We start from the raw sequence: 12,303 nt of genomic DNA on the forward strand, positions 1-12,303 counted from the left end.
CCGGTCTTCCGATTGAAAAGTCGAGTCGAATAAATATGTGTCCTTTAACGAAGCGTATACTTCGCTATATATATATATATATATATATATATATATATATATATATATATATATATATATATATATATATATATATATATATATATATATATATATATATATATATATATATATATATATATATATATATATATATATATATATATATTGACACGTGGATTAGAGGTAGAAGAAGAAAGAGAGCGCAATCGGTAGAAGAAGACGACGCTGAAGCGTAGGTCCGTTTTCTGGTGCCCGCGTTCACTTTTACGGCTCTCGGTGCCCTCGTTCAGCCGCTGCAGCTCCCTTTCAGTGTAACCACTGTTACACATTTGGTGGAGGTGCTGCGTACGCTTCCTGACCTGGGTACGCCTACAAGACAAAAACGGAACTCACACCGGTCCATCAGCGCCCAAGCCGCCGCCTCCGCGGAGAGTCGCTTGAATTTGGGCCCCTTCCCCCGCCAACACGGACGGCGCAGCCTCTACCGTCGAGTCATACTGCCATGGGCACTGACACCAGCCCCCTGGCGCCGATCCTTTGTCACCCACTGCGAACACCGCCATCTTTTCACGGTGACGTGTTCGAAGACGTTGAGGATTGGCTTGAGACCTTCGAGCGGGTCACCCGCTACAACGGCTGGTGCGACCAGCGCAAGCTCAATAACGTCTACTTTGCCCTGGAAGAGTCTGCCCGGACATGGTTTGAAAACCAAGAGGCTACCCTTCCCACCTGGGAGACGTTTTGTCGGAGTCTCCTAGCCACATTCCCCAACGCTGACCGCCGGGAGAAGGCTGAAGCTGCGCTGCACTCCCGAAATCAGCTCACGAACGAAAGTGTGTGCATGTATACACCGAAGACATGGCCCATCTTTTCAAGCGCACCGACCCCAACATGACAGAGGAGAGGAAGCTGCGTCATTTTATGCGTGGGATAAGCAGGAGCTGTTCGCGGGCCTCGTGCGCAGCCCACCGCGTACGGTGGCGGAATTTCTTATCGAGGTGACCACGATACAGATGACGCTGCAACAATTGGCCCGCCTGTACAATCGGGACATCAACAGCATGGTGCCCGAAGGCTTTTCATCGTGTCTGGGCGGCAGTGCAGACACCTTGCGCGAACTGATTCGCTCAGTTGTCTGGGAGGGACTTTAACGGATCCATCTGCCCCATGTTACGCCTGCGCCACTGGCAGCGCTGACCGAAGTCGTGAGGGACGAGGTGCGACAGGTTGTGCAGGCACCTCCTGTCCCCGAAGCGCCAGCCCGGTTCGATGACAGACCCACTTACGCATCCGTTGTGCGTCGCACGACTGGCTACGGTCCCATTACCCCGACGCCTGGCGTGAGCAGCATCGGCACATGTTACGCAAATGTGCCTGACGACGGTATTACCCCGACGACTCCCGTGATTAACATCATCGCATAATCCGCAACCGCACCTGCTACAGCTGGGCCACGCCCTCGGAAGTCGGATTTGTGGCGTACACCGGCCCGCAGGCCTCTCTGCTACCACTGTGGGGAGCCCGGTCATCTCCACCGAGCATGTCCGTACCGCCAAATGGGCCTTCGCGGTTTCCATCCCGACGCACTTAGTCCTCAGAACTGCGAACGACCGTACGAGATTGCGCAGCATCTCTGGGTGCGCCACAGCCCTGTCTACTCTGGAAGGCGCGAGTTCCGTTCGCCTTCGCCTCTCCGTTATCGCGCTTCCAGCCCTGGCCGCCAGAGTAGCTCTGCTGGCCGACGCTTGCCGAGTACGCGCCGGGAAAACTAACAACCGCAACCTCTGGAGGCAAGGCCGCTGCTGTCGGGAAAACTGAAGATCCTCCGCCGCCGATGTACCGATACGCTGATTTCTCACAGGCGCAGGGTAGCGACAGAATCCGACGCGCTACTTTTGATGTGTGTGACATTGACGGAATTGACGCGATCGCTTTACTTGTTACTGGCACAGGCTATTCAGTGATAAGCCACGCCCTCGCCCAGGAATTGAGCAAAGATTTGACTGCATGGTTGGGCCCAAGCATTCTGCGCGGCTGGAGGTCACCTCATTAGGCCGTCCAGAAGGTGCACAGCCGGAGTCGGCATCCGCTGTTTCGTCTACGTCGGTGAATTCGTCGTCTTGCGCGAGTGTTCCAAAGGTTTGATCCTGGACCTCGACATTCTACAGACAAACGGTGCTGTGATCGACTTACACGAGGTGCGAGTCACATTTTCGATGAAGCAAGCCGTGGCGCACAGTAACTCAGAAGACCCAGGAGTCAACGCTCTGCGTATTGTCGAAGACGACGCAATGCTGCCACCACGGTCCAGTGTGCTGGTGTTAGTGAGGAACGACTCTTTTCACGACTACGAAGGCACTGCGGACAGTCACCCTTCGCTGTTGCTCGAGAAGGGAGTGGCTATTGCGCGTGGTCTTGTCGAACTGAATGACGGCTGTGCGACAGTTTTTCTGACGAATTTCGCCAATGAAATTCAGCACCTCGCCAAGAGAGCGGACGTCGCCTTCGTCCACGACGTGGATGGCTTGCCGAATCTGTGCCCCGTAGAGATGAATCTTCGGGACGATGCCGCACCACACAACGCACTTCAGAAGGTTAAAATCAACCTGGGGTTGTCACCTCATCAGTAGAACCTTCTGCAGTCGCTGCTACCTGATTTTAAAGATTGCTTCGCGACGAGCTCCAAGGCCGGACGTACGCCAGTAGCCAAGCACCGCATCGTCACCGATTCGGCCACGCCACCAGTTTGTCAGCATCCATACCGTGTTTCGCATAAAGAGAGGGAGGCTATTAGAACGCAAGTCGATGAAATGCTTGCAGACGATGTTATACAGCCGTCAAAAAGTCCGTGGGCGTCGCCGGTGGTCCTGGTGGAAAAGAAAGACAACACGTTGCGATTCTGCGTTGATTACAGGAAACTGAATAATGTTACTAAAAAGGACGTATATCCACTCCCCAGGATCGATGATGTGCTTGACCGACTCTGAGACGCCAGGTTCTTCTCTGCTTTAGATCTGAAAAGCGGATATTGGCAGACCGAGGTGGACGAGCGAGACCGCGAAAAAACGACTTTTGTGACACCCGACGGTCTGTACGAATTTAAGGTGCTCCCGTTTGGACTTTGCTCCGCTCCGGCCACGTTTCAACGCATGATGGACACTGTTTTAGCTGGCCTCAAGTGGCAGGCGTGCCTTGTGTACCAGGACGTCGTGGTCATCTTTTCGCCTAGCTTCGAACAACACTTGCAGCGATTGCGCATTGTCCTTCACGCTCTCCAGTCTGCGCAACTAACTATTAAGCCAGAGAAATGTCATTTCGCCTTCAAGGAGCTCCGTTTCCTAGGACATGTCAGCGCAAAAGGTGTTCTCCCAGACGCCGACAAGGCTTCCGCTGTCTCCAGTTTCCCACGCCCAACGGACAAGATGGCCCTCCGACGTTTTTTGGGCTTCTGCTCGTATTACCGCCGCTTTGTTCAAGATTTTTCTCGCCTAACTGAGCCATTGACAGCCTTGATTCGAGATGACACGCCCTTCGTATGGGGAAGTGCCCAAGACGAAGCCTTCGAGGAACTCCTCTGCCGCCTTCCATGTCCACCAGTACTAGCTCATTTTGACGAGAATGCAGAGACTGATGTCTACACCGACACCAGCAATGTCGGCCTCGGAGCGATCCTCGTACAGTGGCAGGACGGCGCAGAACGAGTAATCACCTACGCGATCCGCACTCTTTCTCAATCGGAGCTGAACTATTCGACGACAGAAAAGGAGTGTATTGCCGTCATCTGGGCTCTGCATAAGTTTCGACCATACATCTACGGACGACCGTTTCGTGCTGTCAGCGATCATCACTCGCTATGCTGGCTAGCCAAGCATTAAAGACCCTTCTTGCCGGTTGGCCCGATGGAGCCTCCGTTTGCAGGAGTATGATGTGACGGTCGTCTATAAATCGGGTCGGCAGCACCAAGACGCGGACTGTTTATGACGAACGCCGGTGGAGCCGGCTACGCAAGACATGACCGAAGATTGCCCTCTTTTTTGTGCCATTAGCGTCTCCCGTATGGCGCAGCTTCAACGGGCTGACTCTGAGTTGGCGCCACTCATTAAGTATCTGGAGGGTTTTAATGCTAGTGTAACTCGTGTGTTTCGCCGTAGACTACAGATCTTCATTCTGCGGCATGGAGTCGTCTACAAGCGCGACTTTGACAGCAACAAGGAGACGTTTCTGCTTGTTCTGCCACCCCCATTACGCTCCGAAATCTTCAGCACTTGTCATGATGAACCGTCCGTCGGCCACTTGGGGGTCAGTCGCACACTGGGTAAGATTCGGCTTAAGTATTACTGTCCCAGTTTGCTACCATCAGTGCATAAATAGGTAACAACATGCCGCGATTGCCAACGGCGCAAATCTCCTGCTCTGAAACCAGCCGGCTTTGTGCAGCCCATAGTACCCCCCAAAGACCCTTTCAGCAACTTGTCATACACCTCCTCGGCCCTTTTCCGAAGTCGTCCCCAGGAAAACAGTTGATTGTGGTCGCGACAGATTATTTGACACGGTACGCTGAGACCCCGTCCCTTGCAAATGGTGCTGCTGCTGAAGTCGCCGAATTCTTTGTCCACAACATCGTCCTGCGTCATGGCGCTCCTGCAGCTATCATTACCGACCGTGGAGCTGCATTCACAGCCCGCTTCTCTCAGGCTGTGCTCAAGCTCACGCACACCAGTCATAGACGTGCAACGGCCTACCCCCCGCAGAGCACAAAACGTGGGACCAAATTCTTCCATACGCAACATTCGCGTACAATACCGCGCAGCAAGAAACGACGCGGTTCACTTCGTTAGAATTAGTCTTCGGTCGACAGGTTACCACCCCCCTGGATGCTATGCTACCCGTGGACCCCCATCGCAGTGACAGTGAACTTGACGTCGACGTCGGCACTTATGCTTAGCGCGCAGATGAAGCGCTGCAACTGGCGAGACACCGCATGCACCTTCAGCAGCAGATCAATGCTGACCGCTACAACCTTGGACGCCGCTACGTTGCCTACAACCCAGGCGACTATGTGTGGGTTTGGACGCCCGTTCGTCGCCGCGGGCTGTCCGAAAAGTTGCTGCGCCGCTACTTCGGCCCTTACCTTGTTGTCCGCCGCCTCAGCGACGTAACGTACGAAGCTGTGTCAGCCTCGCCAGCTCGTTCATCGCACAACAGCAAGCGCAGCGACGTTGTGCATGTGGTGCGAATGAAGCCATACTACGAGCGACCCCCCGACTGGCTTTCAGGCTGCATCTAGTCTATTCCGTGATTTTAGACTCATGAACGCATTTTCTCTCTTCTCTTCTTTCTGACTGTAACACCGCATCGGGGCGATGCTGCAGATGAGGGTGCAGTGACACGTGGATTAGAGGTAGAAGAAGAAAGAGAGCGCGATCAGTAGAAGTAGACGACGCTGATTTAACGTCCTAAATCAACTCAGGATATGAGGGACGCTTATGAACGTCGGTGGCGCTCATGAACACTCTCAAGGTTAGGTTACTTGTAAACATAAATACCCCCGAAAGCAGAAGATTGGACAGCCGTCGCCGTAGCTCAGAGGTAGAGCACCGGACGCGTAATTCGGAGGTCGTGGGTTCGGATCCCACCGGCGGCAGTGGTTGTTTTTTCTTCTGCTTTTCTAATCAATTAGCTTTAAGCGATAACATATTCAGTATTATTCTAAATTGATCAACACCACAAAATAAATAAATTAAAAAAAATCCCCTGTGCCCCTTGGTTTCTGTGGCTGTTGGCTTCTTGCATATTTATAACGAGCCCCTCATTCCCCTTCCCTTGTTTGCTTAATTGCTTAGCGAGGGCCTCGGTTCTGGCAGCCTTGATGCCATAGGAAGCATAAGAGGGTTCTCACGCAGCTTCCACCCTCTCCGTTCGATGACGTTCTACGTCACACCTGCGGTAACTCAGGACGTTCCACGTCCGCCGCTTATGAACGTGGGTGGCGCTCATGAACACTCTCAAGGTTAGGTTACTTGTAAACATAAATACCCCCGAAAGCAGAAGATTGGACAGCCGTCGCCGTAGCTCAGAGGTAGAGCACCGGACGCGTAATTCGGAGGTCGTGGGTTCGGATCCCACCGGCGGCAGTGGTTGTTTTTTCTTCTGCTTTTCTAATCAATTAGCTTTAAGCGATAACATATTCAGTAATATTCTAAATTGATCAACACCACAAAATAAATAAATTAAATAAAAGAAATCCCCTATGCCCCTTGGTTTCTGTGGCTGTTGGCTTCTTGCATATTTATAACGAGCCCCTCATTCCCCTTCCCTTGTTTGCTTAATATATATATATATATATATATATATATATATATATATATATATATATATATATATATATATGAGCTGAGTAAGACTTTGTTCAAAAAAGTCGCCGTGGTTCCCAGTGGTTATGGCGCTCGGCTGCTGACCCGAAAGACGCGGTTTACATTCTGTCCGCTACGGTTCAATATAGATGGACGCGAAATTCTAGAGGCTAGCGTACTGTGCAATGTAAGTGTACGTTAAAAACCCTTGGGGGTCGAAACTTCTGGAGCCCTTTACTATGGCGTCCTTCAGAGCGTTAGTCGCTTTGGGAGTTAAATCCCCAAAAAATCGAAAGAAAAAGTTTCTTTTCAGATTGAAATATATTTAATTTGGCCAAATGGAATATCTGTAGCGAAACAGACTATTAGGATATGCCTGTGTCGACGTTTCACGAAGGCTCACAGTAAAGTCGTTCGCCATAAAACAATGCTAATCCTTGAAGTCTTTTCTCCAGGTCGGAAGCAAAAGTTTTATTACGGCGAGTTGCCTGGCACCCACTGTAGCAGTATGCACGCATAGACCCAATGGTACAGCGCAGTAACCACGTGTTTTGAATGGTAGTAGGCCGCCGCTGTAACAGTGGAATGCTTCCATGTGGCGAGGATTCCACGGGTACCGGCAGAACTAATACCTCGACGACACGCGGTAGGGCTGTATCGCAGCAGCGTATGCGCGCATGCCAATTGTTGAGGCATACTCACCGTGATCGGACAAAGTGGACTCTACCGTTCCGTGTGCACCTGGTCTCTGCCTCCGCCACTATATATGTAGGCGGAGCAGACCAAGGCACATCTGGGTCGCCACCGCCATGGACCGGGCACCCTCACTCTGGTTCTCCTGTCGCAGCCAAGACCGGCGCCCCTCGGCGCTGGCTATCAACCTGGGCTGCATGCACGCAATGTCCGACCGATAGCGATACTCGCGTATGCTACCTGCCAGAATCCGGCAACGAGGCCTAGGACACTCGCCAAGGAAACTGGTTACCTGCCCTAGGTTAAGTAATGTAATTTATACGCGTCCCGAATATTGAACCTAACGCGGGTCACCTTTGCATCGGTTAAAGTAAGCTGAGCGAGCCCATGGGTATTGCCCACGCTTTTTCGTCGTTGAAAAACGCATCTGTCCAATTCATCGCACTGGTCCGGTAAAATTAGGTTCCTAATGAAAATAAAATTCGCTGTGGCTTTTCAGCATTTGCACAAATGTTCAAAAACGTTAGAGGGCGTTGCCGAAACCGCATTGGAGTAATTCGAAAGCATTGATGCCTTTGTTGAAGGTTTTGCGGGGTCGCAGCGGAGCACCAGACAGAGACGACCAGCGTGGCAGACTTCTAGTTCCGGACTGCCCGTGCCGGGCGTGCCTCACGAGCACGCGCTGTCGTTCTTTATTTTCTTCTGTCGCGGGAACGCCGATCTCAGCGCCGGCGCTTTATAGCGTCGCCGGGCGCTACAGGGCCCCCCGCCTAGACGGAACGTCGGAATGTACGCGTCGACGGGGCAGAGATGGAGTAGCCACGGCAGGCAAGCAGGCAGCTAGAGTAACAGTGTCCCCACGGGGTCGCTACAAGGTCCGGTAAGTTCAGGTCAGGGGCCGGGAAGAGCAGTCGGGTGGAGTACGCCGGCTCAGGTGGACGAGCCTGGCTGCTGCGCAAGGGGCGAGGGATGCAGAGAGGGGATGGTGATGACAGCGGCAGCCGACATGAAAAGTCACCCAGGAAACGTCGACGGGATGGCCGGAAACAAGTATTGACGGCAACTGGTAGGGCTGACAGTGCGCTCGAGGATAGCATGAAGATACACCGGCGGCCAGTCTTGCGAGCGTTTGCAGTGCGTTGCCCCAGAGGGTGTGGCAGATGGTGCTCGAGGCGGCGAAGCAACTTCAAGGCAGGCGTAGGCGGAGTGAGCAACGGGTGGCTGCCATCTGGCGGGAAAGCCATGGCCGACTCGATACTGGTACCACTAGTTGGAGAAGTAGGGCAGAAGTCCGGCACATGAGCATCGAAAGGAACGGGATGCGCTGGTGCTCCGACCACAGGCAGTGCTGGATGGGGCCCGCCCAAACGCGTCCATGCCGCAAGCAGGCCACCACCTTCGGTGGCTGTGTCGTCTGTCGCGGAGGCAGAGTCACTTGCGAAGCTGGCAGATGCCCAGAGAGCCATGGTAAGCGGTGCGGGTTGCGCATTGCGAGCGACAGGGCTCTGATGGGGCTTGCAGGCGCGTCTCGCGATAGGAAGGACAGATGGGCTCACCGGGAATGGGCATGAGGTGGCGGCCCAGCTAGCGGTGTCAAGCTGCTTTGAAGATGCAAACACCGGCGGGGAGCAAGAAGGGCCCACATCAGTGGACTGGTCGGGCTAGAGAGAAAGCGCTGACACCGGGTCAGGAACTGTTTCAGGCAAAGTGGGGCTGGAGGCGATCGCCGTGCTTGTTACTGCTGTCATCGGGTTGGCTTTCTCATCCTGCTTCTGATGACGAGTAGTGCTCTGCGGACCTTCTGAGGGGCTGGGAGTGTGACAAGCAGGCTTGGTCGTTGTCGAGGGCTCTTTAGCATCAGCGGGCGACGGCTTCAACCTCACAGAAGAGGCCTGCAGAGCTGTTGGCGGTAGTGACGAGGTAGATGGAGATGCCGGAAGCCTCGGCACGGCTGCTGCCGCTGAGTCGTCCTTGGCTGCAGGAGGCTCTGGCGACAACGCCACTGAAGCGCAAGGAGGCAGAGCCAGAGACGCGGGTCGGATAGTAGTGGGAGCAGGACGCGAGGCGGAGCTCGTGCGGATCCCACCTGGTGTGGCGTCGAGAGAGACAGCCGGGCTGGAGACGCTGGACGGGAGTGGCGGCGATGCGGCGAGGGGCTGCTGAGGCGGGCCGGGTTCTGATGAAGGCTGCGTGGGCGCGAGCGAGGCCGGTGCAGGGCCAGAGGCTGGCGGCGGCGAAAACGGGTCCGCTGCGTCGTAGAGCGGCGGCGGAACGTAGTAGGCGCCGAAGTACGCCAAGACGGCCGCACGCAGCTCATCGTATGGCCGGCCGCCGAAAGCAGAGTAGGTGAGCCGACGCAGGAGGTCGGGCGGGAGGATGTCGCAAAGGACTTCGTGTTTGAACGGCTGGATGGTGATGCCGTTCAGGTACATCGCAGCCTCCAGTTGGGCGAACCACCCGCCGACGCCTGCAGGCCGGAACGCCGGGAGCGGCGGGTCGAAACTTGGGTGCTGCCAGTACGCCATGCTAGGACGCCGCTGCGATAGAAGGCACGGTTCGCCGGGTCACCACTGTTGAGGTATTAGCGGGGTCGCAGCGGAGCACCAGACAGAGACGACGAGCGTGGCAGACTTCTAGTTCCGGACTGCCCGTGCCGGGCGTGCCTCACGAGCACGCGCTGTCGTTCTTTATTTTCTTCTGTCGCGGGAACGCCGATCTCAGCGCCGGCGCTTTATAGCGTCGCCGGGCGCTACACCTCCTCGCCGCCTCTAATTGGTCCTCTTTCCTTCTTGTTGGTCGTCTTTGCCTCTATGTCGATTGCGACGTCGCGTCTGACAATCGAATCACATAATTCTACTTCAACCACAGTTAATGCACCTTACACTGCAATTAATTGGCTATTAATTTAACATTAATTTATTTCATTTACACATAATTCACTTGAATCACAAATTTGCTCGAATTCATATATTTAATTAACATTTATTTCAATTTATTTGCAATTAAATCACAATCTATTCGCAATTGATTTACACTAATTCACCTTTAATTCATTCCAATGTATCATTAAATCATATTGTTACGTGACGGCAAGCCGGTGAGGACAGGACTACATGATGGATGGCGATGATATGATTTACTCGCTGCGGGCCTTAGCACGAGCGCTCCTGCCCGCGCGACTGCCCGCTTCGTCGTCTTGTAGTCCGTCATCATATTACACCCATATTAATTCACCTTAATTCACTCTAATTAACCTTAATTCATCTTCATTTACTACCGGGGTTTCTATAGTATGTTATTATTGAGGAGATTTCGATTATTTCCAAAGTGACCATCGTTTCACCTCTGTATTCATTTCGGACATTCAAATTTTGCGTCGCGCGTTGGCTCCTCCCACCTTTCTGCCCACCTTTCCGGTCACGTGGCCCAATGGCCCTAAGCATTCGATCGAGTTTCCCATCCTAACCTCCTCCAGAAACTTATCCATTACCTCGGGGATAACATGATCACCAAATGGTTGAAAAGTTGTCTTGCAGGTAGACGGCAATATGTACATTACAGAGAACATTTTTCGAATTGCGGTGATGTGTTGTCTGGCGTCCCACAGGGTGCCGTTCTAGCACCAATCCTATTTCTTCTTTTTATCAATGATCTGCACGATAGCACTGACGTAACAGTAAGAATGTTTGCAGACGACTGCATCATCTACAAAGAAATAACCTGCCGTGACGACCAGACAACTTTAAACAGTGCGCTTGACAATATAACACAATGGAGTCAAACATGGCAGATGGGAATTAACGTAGAAAAAACGGTTGGTATGACAGTGAAGAATAAGAAAGTACCCATGAACTTCCCATATTATCTTCAAGGACAGATGCTAAGGAACGTGCAAGAGTATAAATATCTAGGCATCATAATTTCATCAAATATAAAATGGAACAAACAGGTAATATACGAGGTCTGTTAGAAAAGTATCCGACTTTATTTTTTTTTGCGAACACCTGATGGATATGAAACAAGCGCGCTTACAGCAGCCGACCTTGAACCCTCGTGCGCATGCACGAATTTTTTCCCGCCTGCCGATAGCGTCAGTCGCTGGGAAGCAGCGTTTGAGTGAGGCAGTGCGTAGTGCTCTCGTCGGTTTTTTGTTGCAAGGAAAATGGCGGAGCGAGAGGAGCAGCGCTACTACCTCAAATTTTGCCAGAAACTTGGCGATAGCCAAGTGGAAACCATTAGAAATGTTCACACGACTTTCGGTGACGATGCTATGAGCAGCACACAGATTAAGCAGTGGTGCAACTGGTTTAAAAACGGCCGCACATCTGTGGAGAGAGAGCCACGCTCCGGTCGGCCATCAACATGCCGAAATGACCAGGTAATTGCCGAAGTGAACGCTTTGGTGATGCGGGACTGTTGTATGACTATCCGAGAAATTGCGGAAGAGGTGGACATCAGCAATTTTTCTGCACATTCCATTATCACCGAAGATTTGGCCATAGAGAGAGTTGCGGCGAAATTCGTGCCGAAGCTGCTGACCGTGGAGAAAAAGCAGCTTCATTTTGAAGTCTCACAGGAGATGCTGGATTCCACAAACAGTTACCCTGACTTCACCGACGCCGTAATCACTAGTGACGGGTCTTGGATGTACGGGTAGGACCCGCAAACCAAATCCCAGTCGTCACAGAGGACGCATTCCACGTCACCAAGACCAAAGAAGGCCCGCCAAGTGCGCAGCAATGTCAAAGTGATGCTGACTGCTTTTTTGACTCCCTCTGTGTGGCATACCACGAGTACGCACCCCACAGAATCAAAGAATGACTAAAGAGTTCTACAGGGATGTCCTCCATCGCCTACGTGGTGCTGTGCGGCGCAAGAGACCGGAATTGAGGTCAACAAGAAATTGGCGCATCCGTCGCGGCATTGCTCCTGCACATTCCTCGCATTTGATTCAGACTTTTCTGGCGAAAAACCAGACTCCTGTAGTTCAACAGGCTCCTTACTCTCCTGATATGTCCCCCTACGACTTCTGGCTGTTTCCTAAAATCAAGAGGCCATTGAAAGGAGCGCGATTTCAGAAAAGAAAGGACATTATGGCTGCAACGACAGCAGAGCTAAATTGCATTCCGAAAAGGGCCTTTTCGGAATACTTCCAACAATGGCAGCACCGTTGGGAGATGTATATGGAGTCCCAAGGAGACTACTTTGAAGGTGA

General features: G+C 52.6%; 1 pseudogene; it reads left to right on the plus strand.

The window, feature by feature from the left end:
* The first annotated feature begins 1,055 nt into the window (after positions 1 to 1,055).
* The window catches only part of LOC149333252 (uncharacterized), a 73,538-nt pseudogene continuing 62,290 nt past the window's right edge, over positions 1,056 to 12,303 (plus strand).

Source organism: Amblyomma mixtum, chromosome 8 (assembly GCF_055824585.1).
Source record: "Amblyomma mixtum isolate Tamu chromosome 8, ASM5582458v1, whole genome shotgun sequence".
Classification (NCBI taxonomy): Eukaryota; Metazoa; Arthropoda; class Arachnida; order Ixodida; family Ixodidae; genus Amblyomma; species Amblyomma mixtum.